We start from the raw sequence: 25,047 nt of genomic DNA, 5'->3' as shown, positions 1-25,047 counted from the left end.
AAACTCTCGGGCACTTTCCCACCAGAGAGGATCTCCTCACAGCGCCCCAACCGCGACCAGAAGCCTCCAACAAGACGACCTTTCACCAAGAAACTCGACCTCTGGCCTGCTCTGAGCCTCCTCAATGGCTCCTGCAGGAAAATCAAAACCTCAAGACATCACTAGCCACCAAAGATGAAGCAATCAGGCTCCTCCGGGAAAGCATCCACACACTATGTCAGGTTGTGACAGAAGCCACACATGAGGACACACAACACCGGCAAGTGGCCCTTGAGATCAAACGACTCCAGAAGAAGCAACAGTTCTTACACAAGCTAGACAAGGGCAGAGAGCTCTTTCTGAAAGCCAAGAAGAAGGAGGTGCACGATCTGCAGAACCAGCTGGCAGAGATCCAGCAGGTAAACGAGACGATCAAACAATCCATGGACAATCTCGCCCAGTTCAGGAGGCTTCTTGACATTACACAAAACCTCGGCCAGGACAATCCAACTCTCACTCACTTGGCACACAATCTCCACAACAACAACATCACAGCCACAGAGTTCGAGGATGAATCCCGCCAAATCCTGCAGACTCTTGGCAGCTTTTCTCGCACCAAAGAAGATCGCCTAAGACACCTCCAAGCTTCCCCAGATGCCTCCCACACGACCCCATTCACACAAGCGTCTCCAGAGCTCACGCAACCTGGGACCTCAAGCCAGTCTTCTCAACTACTCCAAGGGACCAGCCACAACCTCAAAGCATCACTCACACCAACACAAGCCAAAACCACGCTCCTCCTGGAACAAACACACACAAAGCCTTCTTCCAAGAACACCACCACCACACTCGAGACGCAACAACACCAAATGTCTCTGAAGATCAAGCAACTCGAGGACAAACAGCATTTCTTGCAAAAGTTACTCAAAGGCAAAGACCTCTTCATGGAGGCAAAAAACAAGCAGCTACGAACTCTTCGCAAGAACCTCGAGGACAAAGAGAAGGAAAATAACACTTTACGGCAAACCCTGAGCACACTCTCACACTCCACCACCGACACCACGTCACTGGAGACACAACACGACCCAGAGTCTTCAGCACTCCAGGAAATGAGGAACAAACAACAGGAGCTAGAGAAGCTTGTGCGAGGGAAAGAGCTGGTTCTCAGACACAAAACTCAGCAGCTGCGTACGCTCCAGGACACCCTTGTCCAGAAGGAGGAGGAGAACAGGATCTTACAGCAATCTGTGACCCAGTTAGAAGAGGCCGTGTCCACACTGCACATGGAGATTCAGCAACGCACAGAAGAACACGAGAGAAGACCCGACACACCTCGGGAAACGAACAAGGCACTCCAAGACTCCAACACGGAGAGCCCCACGTCAATCCAAGAGGACCCGTTGGCTGCCTGTGCACTCAGGGAGGAGCTGCACACTCGTGAGCGGCTGCTCCGAGAAAAAGAAGACACATGCCAGCAGCTCTTCAGTGCCACAGAGGCCATCCTGAAGCAGATCCTGGTGCTCCAGCAGGAGAAAGACACAGTGCTGCTGGCCCTGCACCAGAAACACCTGCAGGAACGGGCCCTGCACAGCTCACTGCAGAGCTTACAAGACATGTTCAACCACCAGCACCACAGGGACCACCCCCATCTTCCACAGTCCCAAGAGTCTCACCTGCCTCAAGGCCTGCCTGAAGCACATGTACTGGCAGCAGTTCAAGCTGGAGCCGGAGCCAGAGCCGGAGCAGAAGCAGAAGCAGGAACCAAAGCAGGAGAAGGAGGAGAAGGAGAAGCAGGAGTAGGAGGAGCAGGAGTAGGAGGAGCAGGAGAAGGAGGAGGAGCAGGAGACAGAGCAGGAGGAGCAGGAGCCGAAGCAGGAGCCGAAGCAGGAGACGGAGCAGGAGACGGAACAGGAGGAGCAGGAGATGGAACAGGAGGAGCAGGAGGAGGAGCACCAGTAGGAGGAGGAGCACCAGTAGGAGGAGGAGCAGGAGCCGGAGCAGGAGACGAGGTAGGAGCTGAAGCAGGAGCCGGAGCAGGAGATGGAGCAGGAGACGGAACAGGAGGAACAGGAGACGGAGGAGCAGGAGACGGAGCAGGAGGAGTAGGAGCCGAAGCAGGAGCCGAAGCAGGAGCCGAAGCAGGAGCCGAAGCAGGAGACGGAGCAGGAGGAGCAGGAAATGAAGTAGGAGCCAAAGCAGGAGCCGGAGCAGGAGACGGAGGAGACGGAGCAGGAGACGGAACAGGAGGAACAGGAGACGGAGGAGCAGGAGACGGAGCAGGAGGAGTAGGAGCCGAAGCAGGAGCCGAAGCAGGAGCCGAAGCAGGAGACGGAGCAGGAGGAGCAGGAAATGAAGTAGGAGCCAAAGCAGGAGCCGGAGCAGGAGACGGAGCAGGAGACGGAGCAGGAGGAGCAGGAAGAGACAGAGGAGCAGGAAGAACAGGAGGAGCAGGAGTAGGAGGAGCCGGAGCAGGAGTAGGAGGCAGAGCCCTGAGCAGCACCACCAATGCTGCTGATCCAGGGACACTGACACACTGCGGGAAGCAACCCATGATGACACAGCCGGTCCTGGATACTGAAACCAACACCCTGAAAGGCCAGGCCAAAGCCGATGCTGACAAGACGCAGCAGCAACTGCCCGCCAACCATGAGCCTGAGCCTGAGCCGGAGCTCATGCCCGAGCACGAGCCTGAGCCCTCCAGGATGGAGGACAAAAAGCCCAAGAAGTACCTGTCGGACCAAGAAGATGGCAAGAATGGGCAGATCGACATGGTGCAGGGCCAGAAGGCCGTGCAGGCTGCCAACATCACAGGCCCCAGAGCAGCTGCATTCCACGGCAGCAGACACCCGGCCCAGTGCGGCCATTCCCAGCCATACCTAAGACGCAGGGCTCCTCACTGCCAACTCCCACAGGCTCACCTCACCAGTGACAAGGGCAGTTCTTACAGCACCTAAGGCCAGGCCCCGCCTCGCTGGCCCCAAGGCTGCCCAAGCCTCCCACCCTACTACCAGCGGCCACCTGACTGGAGCCAAAGGCACGATTCCCACACTCTGCTGCAGGGGCAGGCACAAGGGCTGCAAGCTGCCAGGGCCCAGCTGCATGCAAACACCAAGGGCACACCCAAGAACAGGCAGAAGACACCCAAGCCCAGCAGCCACCTCTCAGCTGCTCCCCATGCAGCCGCCCACACAGCCCCAAACACCAACATGGCTCACACCACAGGGCTGCCCAGTGCTCTGCCCACAATCCACCTGCTCCTCAACCTTGCTAAGGAGGCCCCGGCTCAACAACACCTCCCCCGTCCCCTTTACTCATCCAGCAACCAAGCAATCGGACATGCAAGTCACATGCCTCAAACACCACCACTCATGTTAAGACCACCCTCAGCACTGACTGAGGATGATTCGTTGACCACTGAACCCTACAGACAACTCTGACATGCTTCACGCAGCTGACGCTGATGTGAGGCTATCTCTTTCTGGATCATCAACACGGACTTTCTTTCCTCAGGACACCTTGCAAGGTTTACTGAGTGAATTATTTCCCCTCTGTCCAAGTGGACATTTTGAAGATATTTGGATTTGGCCATATGGCATCTGCCAACTGTAACTTACCAATTGTGCACAAGATAATAAACCCATGACAAAGACAAAATGATACACTGGCTCACCTCATACCATTCTCCTAGCAGAGGAATGGTGGGGACAGGCTAGTTTGACCCACACAAGGACAAAGGACCCAGACACAGGCGGCCTCATGCCGTCAATACACAAACACTTCAAGAGGCCGAATCAGCAGAGAGACAATGGCCATTGCACCTCTCTGCTTCCCAAGACAAAGAGACGCACTGGAACCTCTCACTCATGCAGTGAGAAGGAAAGTTGACCCCTTCACCACAGAAGTCTACACAAGAAGATTGCAAGAAAACAACTGCCAAGAGCAGATTGCAGCACGAGCACCAGAAGAGTTCCAATGGAAGCACCACGTACTTTCCAGAGACTGATTTAAGACTCAGAAAGTGTCCACAACACTAGGTGGACAAGGTCCTAATAAAGTTTTTCACATCCCAAAACTGCTTGGAGGAGTATCTGTAGAATCCTTCAACGAGCCCCTCACAGAACACACAGCAAGCCAATTTGTGCTTGAGGGAGGGTGTGGCATGGGAGTGGGAGAGGGGAGGACAGACAGTAGGACTTCCTGGGGACCAGCACGGTGTCACCATACATCATGCACACATCTCCCTGCAGGCCAGCATCGTACATGGGCACTGAGTCTAGTCCCAGCGGCTCCTCTTGTAATCCAGCTCCCTATTCCTTGGCATGGGCAAGTAGGAAAAAAATCAACTAGGTACCTGGCCACTTGGCTCAACACATGGGAGACCTGGACAAACCTCCTGAGCCCTGGCTTCACTCTGGCTCAGCACAGCCCTTGCCCTGCCTGCCATTTCAAGACTGACCCAGCACACGGTACATCTCTGTCTCTCTTTCACTCCCTGTCATTCTGCCATTCCTAGAAGGATCATTTTCTCATTACCAAGATCTACAGTTTGTTGGTTTTGCTTTTGTGCTTTTATACTTGAAAGGCAGGTTCACGGGGAAAGTAGCAGAGACAAAGATCTTCCATCACCTATTGGATCACTCCCCAAATGGCCACAGCAGCCAGATTCAGGACACTCTGAAGCCAGGGGACTGGAGTTTCCTTCGAGTCTCCTGCGCATGTGCAGGCATGCAAGGACTGGAACCATACTCTGAGGCTTTCTCCAGCACAACACCAGACAGCTGATTTCTAATTGGAGCTGCTGCCACTCAAGAAACACCTCCCAGGGGAGGCTTGGCCTGCCAGGCCACACTGCTGGCTCCTCAAATCAATCTCTTCTAAAAACATTCTTGTGTACCACGCAGGGCAATGAGTCCACACCAATGGCTCAAATCCTACCTTCTTCAAGGACAGGAGGATGGGAAAATGGTAATCAATTGTTTAAGGATTAATCGCTCTTGGTCCTGGCCCAATGTCCTAGTGACTAAATCCTCACCTTATGTGTGCCGGGATCCCACACAGGCACTGCTTCGTGTCCTAGCTACTCCACTTCCCATTTCCCACCCAGTTCCCTGCTTCTTGACCAGGAGAGCAGTAGTGGAAGGCATTACACCTTGGGAACCCTCACCCGCATACAGCACCCCAAAGAAGCCTTGGCTGCTGCCTTCGGGTGGGTCTCCTTAGTCGTGGCCATTGCAGACGCATGGGGAGCAAACCAGAGGACAGAAGAGCTTGCTCACTGTCTCTCCCTCTCTGGGAAACACAACTTTCCTGGAAAAATATATATGTCTTTATTTTTCATTGCTTTCCATTTCAAATGCAAAAGCACAACAGAGAGGGATGGAGAGACTATGAGATCCTCCCATCCAATGGTTCTCTACCAAAATGGCAGTGATGGTTGGAGATGAACCAATCTGAAGAAAAAAACCAGAAGCTTCTTCATGGTCTTCCTTGTGGCTGTAGGAGCTCAAGGCCTTAAGCCATCCTCCGCTGTTTCCCAGGCAGCCAGCGGGGAGCTAGACTGCAAGAGGCACACCAACTGGCACTTCTATGAGACACAAGAGTCAAATCTTGGTCAAACCCTCAAGCGAGGGTTCTTAGGGACTCCCAGCTAGGTCACTAGACTCAAACGTAGGGTAGCCTCACGGAAAATCCCAAGACATGTGGTCTAATCTGAAAGTGCATGTGTCCAGAAAGGACCGCCTCATTCCTGATGCCTGAGCAGTGGGCAGCAGGTCCGGAGGCACGTGTGGAACATGATGCCCAGTACTTCTAGGCCAGCAGGGGATGCCGTGGGCCTCCTCAGAGGATAGAAAGAACAGCTTACACAGCTCTCCTGCCCAAGCCTGGCAGCAAGTCCCTGCATTTGTGGATGCACTGGCATTCACTGGGACAGCCAGCAGACCTTGAAAAGATGTTCCCGACCAAGCTGCAACAAAACTCACAATGTCTCAGAAACGGCAAACCCACTCAAGGAATACACTCACAACGTGCTTCCCCACCTTGGGGTCTCTAAGGCATCATCCCATCACCATCCCCCGACCCCGCCCAGGCACTGATGTGCTTGGACCAAAAGCAGCTGTCTCCTTCCCTTCACCAACACAGGACCCAGGAAGAAAACAGAACAAGAACTGAAACAGTTGTTCCACCCACTACCTCCATACCTCAACCCTCCCCACCGAATCCAAGGACCACATGGGCATGCATCACTCTCAGCTACGTAATCAGTATTACAAGTAAAATATGAATTAAAAACAGACTAAAGTCAGGGCCTTCTGAGAAGGAGTAGTTGCCACTTGATCATGTTCTTTACCTCTGTGAGGCGTACACAGGACTTAGCATTTCCCTTTCAGGTGATCCTAACAATCCTAGCAGAACATCTACAGAAAGGTTTTCACCTGGAGACCGGATGAATTCCAAACTCCAATCATGTATTCACAACTTCAACATGAACTTTCTTAACTGCAACAGAAAGTGATGTGCTTTGGCGCTTCTTACGAGTATTCAAATCAGCACTGCCCCAGTGATATCTTGCTAGAACCGCACCTCCATCTCCAAGGGCTCCATCTTTATCCTAAACTTTATCATTCACATTCGAATTTGTCAATACTTTACAGGGAAAAACAAGCTGCCATCCTGCACCAAGCACCACATGGGTTTGAGGAGACAGATGAGGGCCAACAAAGTCATGCCCTCAACAGTGACTAACTCCATTGAGAAACAGAAAGCCCAGAATAATATAAGATCAGACCAACAGTGAAATACACTGTTGTATTAATACTGTTTGTATTATAGCAACATAATTCATTTGATCTTTCCTACTTCTAACTTGTCAGCCAGCATACCAATGTTAGAGGACATTTGAACAACATTAGAACTCAAAGTATTTCAGAAAGCTTCTTCAGGAACATAAACATTGCAGGCATTTCAGTGCAGCAACAACAAAATGTCAAACAACATGATTTCAGCTTTCAAAGGAGAAATCTAACAGAGAGACAGAGATCTGCCTTCCACTGGTTCACTCCTCAAAGGGCCACAACGGCCAGAGCTGGATCAGTCTGAAACCAGTGGCCTGGAGCATCTTCCTGCTCTGGCACGCAGCAGGGCAAGCACTTGAACCACACTCTGATGCTCTCCCAGGCACAACAGCAGAGAGCTCATTTGCAAGTGGAGCTGCTCTCACTCAAAAAGGACCTCAATGGGCAGTACAGGTGCCACAGGGGAGGTTTAGCCTGCTAGGCCTCAGTGCTGGCTCCTCAAGCAATTGTCCGCTAAAAACATTCATGTGAAACATGAAGATCATGCAGTCCACAGCTATGGCTCAATTCCGAGGCTCCTCAAGTGGGGCAAAGGCAGTCAATCTTTCAAAGATCAACTGCTTTCCAGCCTGGTCCAATGACCAAGCAGACACATCCTCACTTTGCATGCACCACAATTCCATATAGATGCCGCTTTGTTTCCTGGCTGCTCCACTTCCCATCCAGCTCCCTGTTGGAGGGAGGCTGGGGAAAGCAGGAGAGCAAGGCACAAAGTCTTAAAACCTGCACCTGCATGTGAGACCCACAAAAAGCTGCTGGCTCCTGGCTTCGCATCACCTCAGTTCTGGTGAAGCACCTGGCTGGGCTGCTGCGTCCACTGCTGTGCATGAGAGCTGCAACTATGGGCTGGAGCTCTGCCCAGGACTGAAGCACCTGCCTGCCATCATATCCTCCCCTCAATAGTGACTTATTCCACCGATCAATAGTTTATCCAGGTTAATCTATGATCAGACCAACAGTGAAATACACAACACCAATAGTATCTATACTATAGGAAGGCAACCATTTGATCTTTCCCCACTTCTAATTTGTGAGCCACCACACTAATATTAGGGGACACTGAAACAATTTGACAGAAATAACACAATAGGACACAAAGCATTTTGAAATGCGTTTCAGCAACATAAAAACTACACCCATTTCAGTGGTACAACAACAATGTCAATCAACACTAATATTCATTATCGGTAAGGCATTAGCATAGGTTTCCATATGCTTAAGAATTGGAAAAGGGAAGATACGATTGAAGATAAAACAGTAAATCGATACATATTCAGAATTCTCAAATCGCTCAGCGAAATCACACAGAAAAGAGGCTGCTTATAATGTTTCACTTACAAAAACGATGCTTGAAAAGGGAGGCAGGAAAGTAGCATCCTTGAGGGATTCCCAATCCCGAATGCCAGCGCCTGATGCAATTCCTATTTGCAAGATTTCGTTCTGAAACTCCATGTTGCATCCAGAAATACCCAAACTATTTTAAAAAAGAGATATATGAAGATTACAGAACATACACAAACACATAAGAAATTACAGCAAATTCATTTCCAGGTGTCTATTCTAGATAAAAGAAGTACAGGTGCACTAAGACCTTAATTTACTAAGCTTTTGTGTTCTGAATTCATCATAAATATTCCAAATACAATTAGCATGCAGCCTTTCTCAGTTGCTGATACCAAATGAGAATTTGAAGAGACCAGGTTACAGATGGCCTTCCCAAGGTTTTCTCAAATCATTTATATAGCACTGGTCTTGACTCTCTTCTTCTCCCCTCTTCTGTCTCTCAATTCTTCAAAACCTGATCTAATCCCAGTAATTCCCCATCTTAGCTGATGGAACCACCAATGTTATGGTCAACAGTCCCAGAACCACAGAGGATACGATCAGTCAGTATCCCTGAGCCAAGCTCATCTCTCCTCTTGAATCCTCTACTGCAGTCACATATAATTAGTATCATTTAACTAGTAGATGTAGAACATATTAGCTTAAAATTCAACTTCTTTCTGGGCAAACAAATTCAACAAAGATGATTTATTTAGCCCTGCAATACAGGTTCTTTAGTGGCTACACAACAACTCAGAATAATTAGTTAAAAAATAAAAACAACACTAAGGGAAGGCTTTCGTCTCCAATATATATCTTCAAAATGTTTATAAGTAACAGATAGACTGGTTCACCAATTAACCCTCAGCAACCCAGTCCTTATTCAACTCCCAGAGAAGACAGTGTCTTTTTTTTTTTTTTTTTAATAAAACAGCAACATTCTGTCTACAGTTATATCTGGGAAACAATTTGCTATCTTATACTGTACTAGAATAAAATGAGATGCTGATATACTGTTCATGAGATTACAGCTAAGACATAAGGCAACCTACCATCTGTACCACAAAAACAGATTCCAACACTCTAAGATTTATTTTCCTTTTGAACATACATTAAAATTCATAATATATACAAAAATTCAGAGATAAATACACTGTAACTCTCCAAAGACCCACATTAAGTGAAAAAGATAAGATTTTACATGAATGCTATCTCAAAAACAAAAATGAAGAAAAGCAAGTTTATCATGAAACACCTGGCCAGGAGCTCCATACTCCCTATTGCTCAACTACCTTCAGGACATTATTTTTTTTTTTTTTAAGATTTATTTTATTTTTATCGAAAAGCCAGACATACAGAGAGGAGAAGAGACAGACAGGAAGATCTTCAGTCCGATGACTCACTCCCCAAGTGAGCGCAATGGCCGGTGCTATGCCAGTTTGAAGCTAGGATACAGGAACTTCTTCCAGGTCTCCCACACAGGTGCAGGATCCCAAGCCTTTGGATTGTCCTCAACTGCTTTCCCAGGCCACAAGCAGGGAGCTGGATGGGAAGTGGAGTTGCTGGGATTAGAACCAAGTCCCATATGGGATCCCAGTGTGTTCAAGGCGAGGACTTTAGCCGCTAGGCCATGCGGCCAGGCCCGCCTCGGGACATTCTTGAGTGGACCCCACAGGGTTTCCAATAGCAAGGTGCCTCTACCACAGAAGCAGGAAACTCAACTTGCAACTTGTCCAATGTCTATGCCTACACTACCCAGAGTCACACACAAGCAAGTTGTCTTCTAGCAAATTGTATTTTCAATCAGAAGAGCAGTTGATAAACAACAAGAATAAAAGTTCATCTCACATATAAGTTTTTCATGGCATAACAGTTTACCTAAAATATTTTCCAAGCTCAGTTTAGCTATCTCTGCCTCTACATCCACATTTTGCTTCAAAGGCAACTTCCAAATGTCAACAAGTTCATGGTAAGTAATAGCTTGCATAGCTGTAGGGTCAGCACACCACACTGTCCATTCTCTGAATAAAAAAGAAAGGATGGGCAACTGTCACAACTCACTGAGAATCAACATACATGTACAATAGTTATGAGTTCAGCACACCATGATTCAATCAGAATGATTTCATAGTCCATTATACAGTTTTTCAATTAGACAGAATTGGTTTTCCATTCATGTTAGTCATTTAATTTATAGAACAAAGGCAACCTTATTTTGAAAAGAAAAAACGTTCCAATATCCAACGAATCAGAATTGTGCAGAAATTTAAAAGTTTAGCCTTAATAATTAAGTTCTATACTGTTATCTGACTCGGTGCTCAAACAGAAGGCATTACACATGCTTGATTTAAATTTCCACAAGATCAATTCTAAAAATTCTACTGTTTCAAAACACGGTAGGTAGAAGGAAAAATGGACAACTTGACAGCCAAAGCTCAATAATCAAACAACTAAAAACGCAAGCTGTCACCTTCTAACGATAAAATCCTCAAACTTTGGCCAACATGCATTTGAAATGTTCTTCTTCTGCTCACTTCCCAAGATACTTATTCTTCAAATTGATTCAAATAATGTGTAATACTGATAGGTTACTAATCAGAGAACTTTCTCTTCAAAAGGAAACTTAACCACAAAATAAATCATGCAGCTCTTTTCCATGGTCACATGACAGAAAAATGAACAACACAGCTCATTCACTACATGGAATTTTCTACCTGCAGACTAATAACAATAATAAAAGCAGATGAATGCATCCTCTACCGAGGACCACTGGGAGGTTTCCTACACTTGCTCACCTCACACAGCCCTCCAGCACTGACAGTGCCCACCCAGGAAACACAACATTGCTAGGGGCCAACACCATACAAGCTACTCAAAATATCACGATCATGCTAAGAACTTGTGGGCAAAAGAGCTCCATCTTTAAAGTGCTAGATCAAACATGTGACTACATCTCTAGGTAAAATAAAGCCACAAAAGAGAATCTGTAATTTAATACTGTGAAAGGGAACAGGCCTTACACCAGTAACATTTACTGCAGTTTAACAGTGCAAAATTAAAAGTTCCTTGAAACTCCGGCAGCTCCCACAACAACAGCAGCTGAGAATACTAATCAACTCGATTAGACACCATTTATGAGAACAGGAGCTGCCTACAGCCTAGTCCATTTGTCACTGCCTGACAAGCTGCTGACAGCTGGACCTGGGAACAAGACCTGTGGCCTTCTGAAACCAATCCATTCTCATGACATTCTACGCTGTTTGCCTGTTGGGCCCTGTGCAGGTGTCCAGCACAGATCCATGGCCTCCCACAAAAATACTAATCCTAGACTGCACCATGGTATCCCTCAGGACAAACGGGCTGTGTTCTTGTGCTCAGAACACAGGTTGGATCTTACACAGAATCATTTCCCTTTTTCTGCATGCTACGGAAGGAGCCTTATCCTAGAAATAGCCCTGGCTGTGCTGAATCTCAGGTCTGAAGTGCTGTGCATTGCACCCGCCAAGAGCAGCTGCCTCCCTACAGCTGAGCCACCACCACCAATTTCTGCTGATGCACAAGACACATCCAGCAAGCCTCCTCCCACAAAAAGCACCCGCACAAAACCCTGCTGGGAGCTACAGCGGCTGCACGTGAATCCACTCACTTTGTGGCATCAAGATTTTGAACATCAGTTTTTCAATGCCGTGCAACAGGAGGTAGGCCAGGGAGAAATGAGTTAACCATTTTTAAAAACGTTGCTGAACTGCCTCCTGTCTTTCCTCCTATAGTTTGTACATAGAGTCCGCCAAGCAGTTCAGAATTAGGATAATACAACGAGGAAGGGCAGGAGGGGAAAATGGGAAAGGAGGAAGAGGAGGAGAAGAAAGGAGAGAAATGAACCCCTACAATTACTATAACACATCGCAAGAAAAAAATTATAAATAATTCGTAGATAAAAGGAATGTGGTTTTACAACCACTTTGCTTCTATGACATACACCATTCTCGTCTGGGGAGGAGAGCGAATTTACATCATTATCAGGACAGGAACAGTCAGACCACAAAAAGAAATCCCTAAGGATTTTCTGCTAAACACACCACCAATCCTAAAGCTGATTTCAACTATTTAGAAAGCTTACCTCGCCACACTTGCAATATCTAGCAGGCACAGTTTCGACCTTATAACTCTCTGCCCAATAACAACTCTTAACAAACGAATACTAATTGAAGAACTGTGGGAAAAGTGAATACTATTTGAGGATAACCCAGGGAAGTGACTCCCTAACTTGGCTGCTGGCCCTTATGGACCTTCTAAATCCCCCTGGCTATTTTTTTCCTCCCTTGTGCAGTCAAGCCCACCTGCAGAGTGAAAACAACTGGTCCCAGGAGCAACCCATGACTCCCACTGTGAGGCAGTCCTCAGCTCACCACAAACTGAAAAGTTAGGACGGACGCCAGAATAGTCCTGAGAGCCTTCAGCTGAAGACCAGGCAGGTGCCCACAGCGCGGCGCGCCCCCATGGACCCCAGCACCCGACCAGGCGTGCAAGCGCACTAATGGCCCCACTCCGCCACTTCCCACACCTTCCTCCGGCGCTGCCGCAGCCCGCACACCCACAAGCCCACAACCTCGGCCCACAACGTCCCGGAACCACGACCCTGCAGGACCACCGTCCTCACAGCCACTTCCAGAAGCCCACCTCCCTCCACCGCGGGCGCCCAGCGGGCTCCCCGAGCACCAGCCCGGGACTCCCTCGCCAGGGCTCCACCGCCTGAAACACTCACCGAGGCCGCTCCTCCAGCGCTGCCGGGGCTCCTGAGGCCGGGACCAAGAGCGCGGGCTCCACGTCCGCCCGTCCGCCGGCTCCTGCAGCACCCGGGCGCCCAGAGCTGAGTAGGAAGCGGTCGGATCTGCCCGTCCACTGGCTGCAGGAGCACACAGGCCAGCACGTCCAGCCAGCTGGCCCGCCCCACACCTGACTGTGCGCGGGGTCACACCCCGCCCTCGCGCCGCTCCTATTGGTCCTGGGCCAGCCAGGCCCGCCCTCACTCCACTGCTATTGGTCCTGGCCAGCACGCCCCCGTCCCGGGTTCTGCCTGCAGCTACCAGGGAGCGCACTGAGGAACTCACAGGTGCCAAAGCTCTCAGTGCAGGGTACCCAGGACCTGCCTGTGTCCAGGAGACGGAGGCCCACCCATCCATCCCAGTCCAAGCAAAATGAAAGCACCGCAATTCATTCTCAAAACAAAAACAAAAACAAAAACAAAAACAAAAAACCACATCCCTAGGCTCTCCAGACTTTGTGGTTGTGCTCTCTGCCTCTGTACCACACTGGATACACACAGGGTCTAGCCAGAGGAGTTAGCACAGTACATCACAACGTGAAGGCTCAGTCTTTTCCTCAATAGTCCTGTGCCTACCCGTGGCTTTACAAAAGTACAAAATCAGCTCCCCCCCGAAATCCCATACACAAGCAGAGGTTAGTACTAAGCCAACCCAAGATGCAACCTTGTTCTAGATTTCTATAAGGCTTCTTTTCCTATAGCATAAAAAATAACATGACGCTGACTTTCCAAAATAAGCTGCATCCTGTCTTCCACAATATTCTCCTAATAAACACAAAGTACATTGAACTTCTTGGCAGCAACCTCAGAAGCAGAGACACAATTTCTGAAGGAGCGTCGAAATATTATAGTTAATACCAACTCCCATGACTCATGCCTGTCTGCATTTCCAAATTATTCAAGCAATGATCTGTCCCAAAAATCTGCCTTCCTTCAAAATAACACTGATGATGGACACTGTGAGCCAAGACACCAAGGAGCAAGTGCTGGCCAACCTGGCCAACTTCACCTACGACCCTGGCAACTGCGAGTACCTGCGACAGCTGCAGGCCATGGACCTGTTCCTCGACTCGCTGTCGGAGGAGAATGAGACGCTGGTGGAGTTCGCCATCGGAGGCCTCTGCAACCTGTGTGTGGACAGGGCCAACAAGGAGCACATCCTGCAGGCAGGAGGCGTCCCGCTCATCACCAACTGCCTGGCCAGCACCAATGAGGAGACACTGATGTCCGCCGTAACCACGCTCATGTACCTGGGCTCGCTGGGCCCCAGCGCCCACCCCGAAGCTCACCGCCATGCCCATCGTCCAGTGCATGCTGCGCTTTTCTCTCTCGGCCAACACGAGGCTCTGGAACCTGGCTCACATCTTCCTGGAAGACCTCTGCTCCCCAAGCCAAGTGGCTGAGACACACAGCCGGCAGGGGCACTCTGCCCTGGGCATCCCGCTGCCGAGGACCGAGCCCCCACAGCATCCCTGACCCACTCATCACAGTCCTGGGTGGGCACAGGAAGTGGGCAGAGCCCAGCAACCCTGCACATACACTGCCAGGCTTGTGCTGCTTCCGCCTGTCAACAGCGAGTTCTTCTGGCAGGACAGTTATTTATTCTCTGATGAAAGGCACAAGATGAGGAAGCCAGACTGGGAGACCCATGGGGCTGGCATCATCACCCTACTGCTGACGCCCAGATGCCAGCTGGGCATGAGACGAAGAGCTGCCTGCACTGGAACAATCAGGGGCTGGTCCCTTCACGAATGCCCATTTACTCAGGAACAGAAATGAGCTCTGTGGGTAAAGGAATCTGAATCCCTGGGAGCTGTGAAACGACCCTTCCCCTTCAGCTCTCCACGCTGGGCCCCTGTACCAGGTGGATGTGGAGCCCTGTCTGCTAGGCATGGCCAGAAAGAATAAAAAAAAGAGGTAGGAGACCAATGCAATAGCCTAGTGGCTAAAGTCCTTGCCTTGCACGCGCTAGGATCCCATATGGATGTCCTGGCGGCCCTGCCTGTGTCCTGTGAAAGCAGTAGAGGTTGGTCCAAAGCCTTGGGACCCTGCACCCACATGGGAGACCTGGAAGAAGCCCCTAACTGTCACAACTCCGGTTGTTGTGGCCACTTGGGGAGTGAATCAGTGGACAGAACTTCCTCTCAGTGTATTTGACTTTACAATTAAAATAATAATAAATCAATTAAAAGAAAAAACCAAGATAACACTGATGTTGAAGAGAGACACATCTTGAAATCTTTTCCCATATGCTCTAGAACTCGTAAGGAATTACTTAAAGGGGCCCATGTCCTGGCTCAGCAGCATAATCCTTTACCTTCAAGCACCAGCTTCCCAGGTATTCATGTCCCGGCTGCTCCACTTCCCATCCAGCTCCCTTTTTGCAGCCTAGGAAAGCAGTAGAGGAATGCCCAAAGCCTTGGGATCCTGCACCCTTGTGGGAGACTGGAAAGAAGTTCCTGGCTCCTGGCTTCACATCAGCTCAGCTCAGTCTGCTGTTGCCAATTGGGGTGTGAATCAATGCATGAAGTTTTTTCTCTCTCTGTTGCTCCCTCTCTGTGGATCTGACATACCTTTCCAATAAAAAATAAATCTTTCTAAAAAGGAAGGAAGGAGGGGAGGAACTGGGTGTGCCAGTGGGTGCTGCAGCCCGTACCAGCCCAGTCTGTCCCCAACCCCACCACTGATGAGTGCCGGAGGGTTCCATGGTCATGCTAGCTCAGCCCTTCACTACCCCCAACTTTTCTTTGTGTGTGTGTGTGTGTTTTAAGATTGATTTATTTTTATTGGAAGGTCAGATTTACAGAGAGGAGAGCCACAGAGAAAGATCCACTGGTTCACTCCCCAAGTGGCCACAACAGTCAGAAATGGGCCTATCCAAAGCCAGGAACTACTTCCAGGTCTGCCACATGGGTGCAAAGTGCCAAGCCTTTGAGCCATCCTCAACTGCTTTCTCAGGCCATAAGTTGGGAGCTGGATGGGAAGTAGAACACCTGGCACACAAACCTGTGCCCATATGGGATCCTGGCTGGATTTTAGCCACCAGACTACCATGCCACCTGTTAAACAAACTAGTAGGAATTGGCAGTTCCACGGGGGTAGGCTCACAAATCCCCCAGAGAACTACTATTTGCATGAAGTATCTTTTTCTTCCTTTCAATCTATCTGTGTATTTGAATCAAAAGTGATTCTATAGGCAACATATGGGTGGATCTTTATTAAGTCTGTCTTCCATTTCTGCCTTTTACAGTGGAGATTAATCCATTTACATGTAAAACTACAACAGGGAAGACTTTTTCATGTTGCTCTTTGCTTTTTATCTATCTTTTTAAAAAAGGTTTATTTTTTTCTCTTGGAACGTCAGATATACAGAGAGGAGAGATAGAGAGGAAGATCTTCTATCTGCCGATTCACTCCCCAAGTAGCTGCAATAGCCAGAGCTGAGCTAATCTGGAGCCAGGAGCTTCCTCCTGGTCTCCCATGCAGGTCTCCCATACCCAAGGCTTTGGGCCATCCTCCAGTGCTCTCCCAGGCCACAAACAGAAAGCTGGATGGGAAGCGGGGCCGTTGGTATGAGAACTGGTGCCCATAAGGGATCCCTGTGTGTGAGGACCCCAGCCACTAGGCTATTGTGCCAGGCCCATCTTTTTATCTATCATCTTTTCAAAAATTATTTGAGAGGCAGGTAGAGAAGAAGAAATGAATAGACACAGACAATTCCCATCTGCCGGTTCACTCCCCAGATGTCTGCAGTGGTTGGGGCTGGGCTGGGATGGGCCGGATGGGAATGCAGTCAAGGTAGCCCACAGGGATGGTAGGAACCCAGTTACTTGAGCTGTTCCCACTGCCAGCCAGGACTGCACTGGCAGGAGCTGGGATCAGGAACCAGAGCTGGACACTGAAGATGGATACTCGTATGTGGGATGAGGGTGTTTAACCACTATGCTAAACATTCACTCTGTAAGGTTTATTCTTCTGGTCCCTCAATGCCTTCGTTTACATTAGATATTTTCTGGTGTGATGTTTCAATTCCCTGATGTTTCTTTTGTTAATTCAAGTTATTTTCTTAACAGTTGCCCTGGGACTACAGTCAGCATCTTAATTTATGACATTCTAATTAATATTAGTATTAAATTCAATACATGAAAAGCTTTATTCCTAAAAAGTGCTACCATTTTTATGCTGTTACTGTCTCAAATTGTATCTTCGTGTTCCTCAGCACACATTTATAGCTGTTTTAAGCTGTTGTCATTTAAGCCATATAGGAGAAAGATGATGTCGCCTTCATCACACAACAGAGCACCTGTTTCAAGCCCTGGCTACCCCACACCTGCAGTGCGAATTCCCGTTACGCCCAGCACCTGGGAAGACAGCAGATGGTGGCTCAACTGCTTGAGTTCCTGCTCTCCCTAGAGGAAACCCTGATGAGTTCCTAGCATTTGGGTTTTTTCTGGTCCAGCCCTGGTTGTTGTGACCATTTGGGGGAGTGAACTAGCAATGCAAATATCCCTCCATCTCTGTTCCCTATCTATCCATCACTCATCTTTCAAGTAATTAGTCTTTCAAAAAACATAAAAAATACATTTACACTGTCTTTTGTGTTCTTTCTTTTCTGAATTACTGTGCAGTGTCCTTTGATTTCCCCTTATTATTCTACCCCACCCTTGCATTTAGTATTTTTTTAACATTTATTTATTTTTTATTACAAAGTCAGATATACAGAGAGGAGGAGAGACAGAGAGGAAGATCTTCTGTCCGATGATTCGCTCCCCACGTGGCCGCAACGGCTGGAGCTGAGCCAATCTGAAGCCAGGAACCTGGAACCTTCTTCTGGGTCTTCCACATGGTATAGGGTCCCAAGGCTTTAGGCCATCTTCGACTGCTTTCCCAGGCCACAAGCAGGGAGCTTTATGGGAAGTGGAGCTGCTGGAATTAGAACCAAGTCCCATATGGGATCCTGGCGCATTCAATTTGAGTCCTTTAGCTGCTAGGCCACTGCATCGGGCCCACATTTAGTATTTCTTCTGATACAACTACTGCTTCTTTTTCTGGGAATGCCTTTAAAAATTTTTTTTGAAAGGGTCTTGCCAAGATGGCTTGATTGACTAATCCTCCCCTTGCAAGCCCAGGATTCCATATCGGTGTACTGGTTCATGTCCTGGCTGCTCTATTTCCCATCCAGCTCCCTGCTTATGTCCTGGGAAAACAGTGGAGGACATTCCAAAGCCTTGGGACCCTGCACCCGTGTGAGAGACCCAGAATACACTGGTGGCTCCTGACTGGCTCAGCTGTGGCCGTTTGGGGACTGAGCCAGTGGATGGAAGATCTTTGTGTCTCTCCATCTCTCTGTACACCTGCCTTTCCAATCAAAATGGATAAAATATTTTTTAAAAATCTTTTTGAAGGAAGCCTCCCAGACAAGGCATTCTTGGTGTCTTTTAGTCCTTGCCCTTGCTGTCCTCCTGGTGGCAAGTTGGTCTCTGTTTCTGGTGACAAGGCAGCTGTTGATGCCAGTGACGAGTGGCTTCTTGCAGGCTCAGTCAAGATGCTTTGTCCTTGAGTTGTTCACGGTGTCTCGGTATTGATCTCTTTGATTTTATTACTATTTCCTCTTTATTATTTGTTTTTAAAGGATTGTGGGTGTTTTATTTAAAGATGTAACATAGTGAAGCATTTTGACTGCTTAAACGGTGCTGCACCAAGTCTCCCTGTACACTTTGCTCACTGTGTGTGTTTGGAAGGATGAGCTCCCAGCAGTGGGACTGCTAAGTGAGAATGTTCCTTTTTGGAGGCTCAGTTGACTTTCTGCATGCGTGAATTTGCACTTGTACCAGGAGTGTAAGAGACGGTCTCTTTTTCCTTCATACCCTGTTTAGTGTTGAGGATCGAGCTTTTCATGTGTGGAAAATTGCTGGTGAAAAAGGCATCTTTCATTTAGAGTTGTTTCATTTAAAAATGTTTTTTCTATGTGCTGTGTGTTCTTATGCTTCACTCATTTTAAAGTGATTGTTGTAAGTTTCCTTGTCTGGTGTCATTATTTGTTTCCAGATTTCTTGTTGGCTTTTGGGTTTAAGGATGAAAATGCATGAGGATTTTTGAAGATCTTTTCAAGTGGAAAATGAAGGAAGAGGCAGCGACAGTCCGAGTTTGGCAGGAGGACGCAGTTGCCCAGGTGTCTGACTCGGGCTGTGTGTACAGGCAGTGGCTCGGTGTTAAGGGCTCAGGAGAGCACACCGAGCTTGGACGTGGGTCTGTCACACGCACTCCATGCACTTCCCTTGGCCAGAGGAATCCATCCGTGTGCTTCCCCGCGCCTCCACAGAGGGCTGGGCGCCGAGTGAAATGCAGACAACCTGAGCTTCTGCCCCTGAGCTGAGAAGCATGTTACCTCGGCCATCTGAGAGCTGTTACCTCAGAAGGAGTGACAGCTTAGTATTTCCTTGTGTGTTTTTTACACACATAGGAGGAGAGATTTGGGTGTAAACATGAGAGATTTGGGTGTAAATATGTGCATGTTCTAAACAGGGATGATGGCCATTGATTTGCTCAACACGCTATAACAGATATTGGGCCTTCACTTACACGTTTTAGCAGCTAGTATAGTTGCATTAATCATTCGGAGGGGACTGATTCATTTTTCCTTTAAATTATCTCAAACCTAACTTACTACCCTTGAATATTAACTTCAAAGATTCTCAACAGTTATTAAGGAAATCGGGACAAAATAGGTTAGGGATTTTCAAAGTGAGGAAGTAGCCTGAAGATGAAAAATATATACAAGAAAATAATGGCCACAGAAGAAAAACACACTGTAATCCAAACCATTACCAGTGCAATACAAAGCAAGGTAAGAGTGGCAGGAACCTCATGTGGAATGTGAATTGTGCTGATTAAGGAAGAGGAAGGAGAGTTAATTTTATAGGTTATTGGAATTCAGAAAGCCCTGAGGTCACCTCAACAGTCCTAAGTGATGCTGGGGCCCTCTGTGTTGAGGTGCAGGCACTCGGCCTTGTGGTTGGGCACATCCATCTCCCAGGGAATGTGAATGCCTGGGATCCAGTCCTGGCTCTGCTCCCACTTCCAGCTGCTTGCGAACAGCACCCTGGGAGGCAGCAGGGGCTGGCTCAGGGATCTGGGTTCTTGTCACTCGCATGGGAGACTTGACTTGAGTTCCAGTAGATGGGAGCTCTCAGAGTCCATATGTCTGTCTTGTGTCCACATCTCAAATAAGTAAATACATTAATACTTTTTTAAAGATTTATTTTTATTGGAAAGTCAGATTTACAGAGAGAAGGGGATACAAAGATCTTCTGTCCATTGGTTTACTCCCCAAGTGGCCACAATGGCCGGAGCTGAGCTGATCCAAAGCCAGCAGCCAGGAGCTTCTTTCAGGTCTCCCACATGGTCCAGGGTCCCATGGCTTTGGGCCATCCTTAGCTGCATTCCCAGGCCACAGGCAAGGAGCTGGGTGGGAGTGGAGCAGCTGGGACACAAACCAGCGGCCATATGGGAGCCCGGGAGATGCAAGGTGAGGAATTAACCAACTGAGCCTTTACACCAGGCCTGATGATTAAATTCTAAAGAAGGCCTTGAAGATGACTAGAGTTAAGCATAAATATTTAGCAATTCTTTTTACAAAAACAAAAGAAAGTGGTAAAGACCTTTGTAAAAAGCAAAATACTGTATCACCAATATTTTCCCCTGAAATAGGATAGAGAAAACACTCATTATATGAGTACACCAAAATGACAATTCTACCTTCTTGGTGTTTAAAGTTAGATTTATTTCCTGTCAGAAGCACAAAATGAGTATTTATATAGGGACTACCCATGCATAGCAAACTGTAGGAGTGGCAGGAATGACTGCACTGCTGTGAAACCACACTAGAAAAAAATATTTACATAACTATGAGCTTCCAGGGAAAATCTGTCATATTTAGTGATTTCACAAGTGCAGAGGGCTCAATATAAACAAATGTTCTAATTTGTCCTCATAGTACACCATTTCAACACTACAGAAGTTCAGACTAAACCAAGCCAATATACGGGAATTGTAAGTTCCCTGTAGGAGGGACGTAATACCTTTCTGGAACTTTAGTAGCACTGCATCTTCATCTTTCTGCCACTTTCACCTCCCTCCATACAATTATCATTTTTAGGGAGTGAAAACTATTCTGAAGTGTGTAATGGCAGATACATTACATTAGGCATTTCTCAAAACCCTCAGAAAGGCACCACACAGAGCATGAACCTCATATGAACTGTGGATTCCAGCTGACAACCGTGTATCAGCACTGGCCCATCCGCAGGAACAAGTACACCACACTACCTCAAGACGCTGACAATGGGGAGCCTGCAGAAGCGCATGGCAAAGGGACACAGGAGGACTCCTCTGCTCGACTCTCCCGGACACCGGAAGCTTTTCTAAAAAGCAAAGTTCATTGTATTTTTTAAATCTTAACTACCTTGATTATAGAAATTGATATGCTAATGCTACAATTCACACAGAAATACAAGGTTCTAGTACAGCCTAAACAAGCTTGAAAAGGAACAAAACTGGACAATTTATACTTCCTAATTTCAAAACACATTACAAAGCTGCAGAAATCAAGATCATGTGGTTCTGGCATACAGACAGACCTATGGACTAATGGCCCTGAGGCTGTTCTTGACCATTACATTGCGGCACCTGGCAGAGCAGAGATGCTATCAACCCTGACATATAAAAGCAGAGGTGGCAGCTCCTTCCCCGGTGCATCGATGCAGCCTGTCACAAGTCATGTCACAAGTCGATCCTGGGGTGGCTTGCAATTGTGCACACGTAAGTGACTGCCCTGCTTTCCCTCACTTTAGTGACCAGTGAAACAATCTGGGACCAAGCATGGTAGCACAGTGTGCTAAACTGCTGCCGACAGTGCCAACATCCCTCATCAGAGCCCAGGTTCTGGTCACTCCTGCTCTGCTTCTGAAGACTCTCCCTAGTCCTCAGGTTTAGATCAAAGAGAGATGCTTCCTCCCCAGGCAGGGGAACAGGAACTAACAGACTGAGCAAAGGAATCTGCTAGATGAACAAACTGCATATTAGGGGACTGCCTCTGACTGCTGAAATGTAAATTCCTCAAACCCCCTCCCTGATGCATACGTCATACCTGTCTTTGAAAAGTCTGGTGCTGTGAATAAACTTCTGCTATTGACCATCAGTCAGTGTATTCTTATCGGCTCCGTGCACCAAGTCCATCGCTGCTAGACAGGGAACACACTTCAGACTGCTCGGTGACATGTGTGACTGTGAATGCTCATCGCCGTACCTGGATGAGGCACTTGCTCACATCACTAGCACAGAGCTCAGGGACACCGGGAGTCACGTCAGGAGCGTCAGGACGGCAAGGGCGAGCAGGACCACACAGGGCGCCTTCATGATGCTTCACGGACAAGCAGCAACTCTCCAAGGAGCTAAACAAGAAGAAAAGCACTTCAATTCAAAGGCACGAGCTAGAGGAAAGAAACAGGAAAACGAACACCTAAACACAGACCAGGACTCACATTCAGGTCAAAAGTGATCAACTTCACAGCACTGTCAACGGCAGTAAACATTGCAAACAGAAGCTCTGACACAGACCCTGAGACTGCCCAGAAATGGTGATGGGGAACTCTCCAGAAGCCTGCAGTACCTCGAGCAAAAACAGCGCAGACACAGTGCCTTGCAGCCGGGTCAGGACCCCATAAAAACTACTGATACTGTATCACCATGTCACACACTTAAGAGTTCACAGCTCTTACAATCTGAAAATGGAAACGATCCTAGTGATTATTCATAACTATCTCATTCTGTCTCTAACCATAATTAGCATGAAGAAAGCCTGTCTCAGAAAACAGTTTGCCAAGATTCCTTAAATAACTGAACCAGGAACAAAAGGGACAGTAAATTATTAATCGCAGTAGAGACTCTGAGTTATTTATTAAAATGTAAGGAGACTGTCACATTCTATTGGGACCACAGACTCTTTGAAGTCAGAAGATAATGCAGGGAAAAATGAACAGGGGCAGCGAAGGCCAGCACAATTCTGACAAGGCTTAAACAGGCAACAGGGTTGATAAACTTAAAAAAAAAAAAAAAAAGATAAAATGCCTTAGTGTTAAAACGTCTCCAAAACGTAATCAAACAAAATAAATCATTAGTTATGTAACATGTAAAAGGGTGGCTTATGGGAGCTCCATGAGTATTCCCAGCTCTTTCTAAATCCCACGAGGCACCTAAAGGCAAGACAAGGCGAAGGTGAAGAATAAAGGGTTTGGAAGCAGCGTGAGTCGGTCGACCCGGACCCAGGCCCTCAAGCACTGGCCTCCACACCGCTAGCACGTCCAGCTCCTCGCTGAACCCCGCAGACAGTGGGCTGATCCCCGGGGCCGCCGGCACACACGCTCGAGGGCCAGAGAGCTGGTGTCCATCCCGCAGCCGGGCAGGCGGCGACCCCAGGCCGTCCTCGGGGAGCGCAGGGCAAACCCACCGGGCTCCGCAGCAGCCGAGCGCGAACCGGGAAACGGCCCTGGAAAGAGCCGCTCGCTTTTCCCGAGGCCGCCCCGACAACAACGCGTCCAAGCTGTCTGTCCCGCATCCAGCCTCCGCGGGGCGACGGCCCTGACAGCGCCCGCGGCCCCCCGGGAATCGTCCTCCCCGGCCGGGGGCCCGCCGAGCCGGAGCTCCGGGACCCCTCGGCCTTCCCGCAGGGTGAGGGCAGGGCCCAGGGCGTCCCCGCGCGGGCCTGCACCGAGGGCGGCGCGGGATGCTGCCGGAGCGCCGAGCAGCCCGGGCCCAGGCCGCGGCCCGAGGTCGCCCCGACCCGCCACACACACACACACACACACACACCCCGCGGCCCGCTCCCGCTCACCGTGCCCCGAGCCCGGGCTGCGCCGCAGCGGCTCTAGGAGCGGGGCCGGCCGCGCCGCCCGCCGTACCCTTCGCGAAGCGCCCGCGAGCCTCGTCCACCTTGGAGAGACCGGCCGGCCCGCAGTCCTCCCCGGCGCCCGCTGCTCTGCCCGCGCTGCTCCCACAGCTGCCAGCTCCCGCCAGAGGCGTCTCTTCCACCCGCTGCGCACGCGCCCCGCCCCAGCCCCGCCCGCGGACGGCCCCGCCCCCGGACACACGAGCACGCGCTCGCTCACGCCCGCCCGATGCCACGCCCCCGAGGCGCACCCATCCGGGCACCTGGCAGCCCCGTGAGCAGGCTGCCCTACCGTGCTCGCCGGCGCCTGGGGTCGCTGGGTTCCCCGCGCAGCTCCGACGGACCGTCCTGTCACAGCCAGCCCGGCCCCTTCAGCTGCAGGGCGCGGCTAAGAGCTGGAGGCCCGTCCACCTGCAAAGGAAGGTACTCCTAATTGGTCCGGATTCTCCCCTTCTGAGCTCCGTACTGATGGTTCAGTCAAGCACAGCTGCAGTTCTAGCCTGCAGTGGGGCAGAGCAAAGCGCCCAGCCTCTGGCCCCACAGCCCAGTGGAGGTGGGGCGGCTGCTTGGTCAGCCAGTGTGACAGGCAGGGATTCTTACCTCTCTGTGTGTAGGGGGGTGATGGTGATAGTTCACAGATACAGAATAAGGTAAGTAGCCATTCCTCCCTCACTTGTCATGGTCACCTCCGGGGCTAGGAAGGATCTGCTGGGGCTGGAAGTGTCCTTCCTTCTCTCTCTGCTGCCTCCGGCCTTGCCATGTTGGGAAATGATTGCACCTTGGGATCAAAACAATGAGGAAAGAAGATGAGTTAATATCAAAGACCCCCTAAGCTCTTCCTGTTAGAACCAAGAAATATAGAAGCAGGTAACAGTGGTTTTAGTTTGATTTCTTTTGAATTTCTTTTTTCCCCCAATTTTTAATTACTCAGCTTTATTGATAAAATAAGCTCCTATGTGATATGTTTTCTTAAGAAAAAAATTTAAGGTTCTGTTTTTTTTTTTTAAAGTATGAATGGAAAACTGTCAGTGAAAATAAGGTAGATGTCTCATCACATCAACACCATAAAGGAATCCAAGCAAGAAAACCAAGAACAAATTAACTTGTTTACAAAACTAATG

The 25,047-nt window shown here is 49.0% G+C and overlaps 1 pseudogene; it reads left to right on the top strand.

The window, feature by feature from the left end:
- The first annotated feature begins 13,931 nt into the window (after window positions 1–13,931).
- LOC101522453 (armadillo repeat-containing protein 7-like) lies at window positions 13,932–14,560 on the top strand (annotated as a pseudogene).
- Window positions 14,561–25,047: the final 10,487 nt, after the last annotated feature.

Source organism: Ochotona princeps, chromosome 18 (genome assembly GCF_030435755.1).
Source record: "Ochotona princeps isolate mOchPri1 chromosome 18, mOchPri1.hap1, whole genome shotgun sequence".
Taxonomy (NCBI): domain Eukaryota; kingdom Metazoa; phylum Chordata; class Mammalia; order Lagomorpha; family Ochotonidae; genus Ochotona; species Ochotona princeps.
Note: the sequence above shows the minus strand (reverse complement) of the source record. Positions and strands in the feature narration are given on the sequence as shown.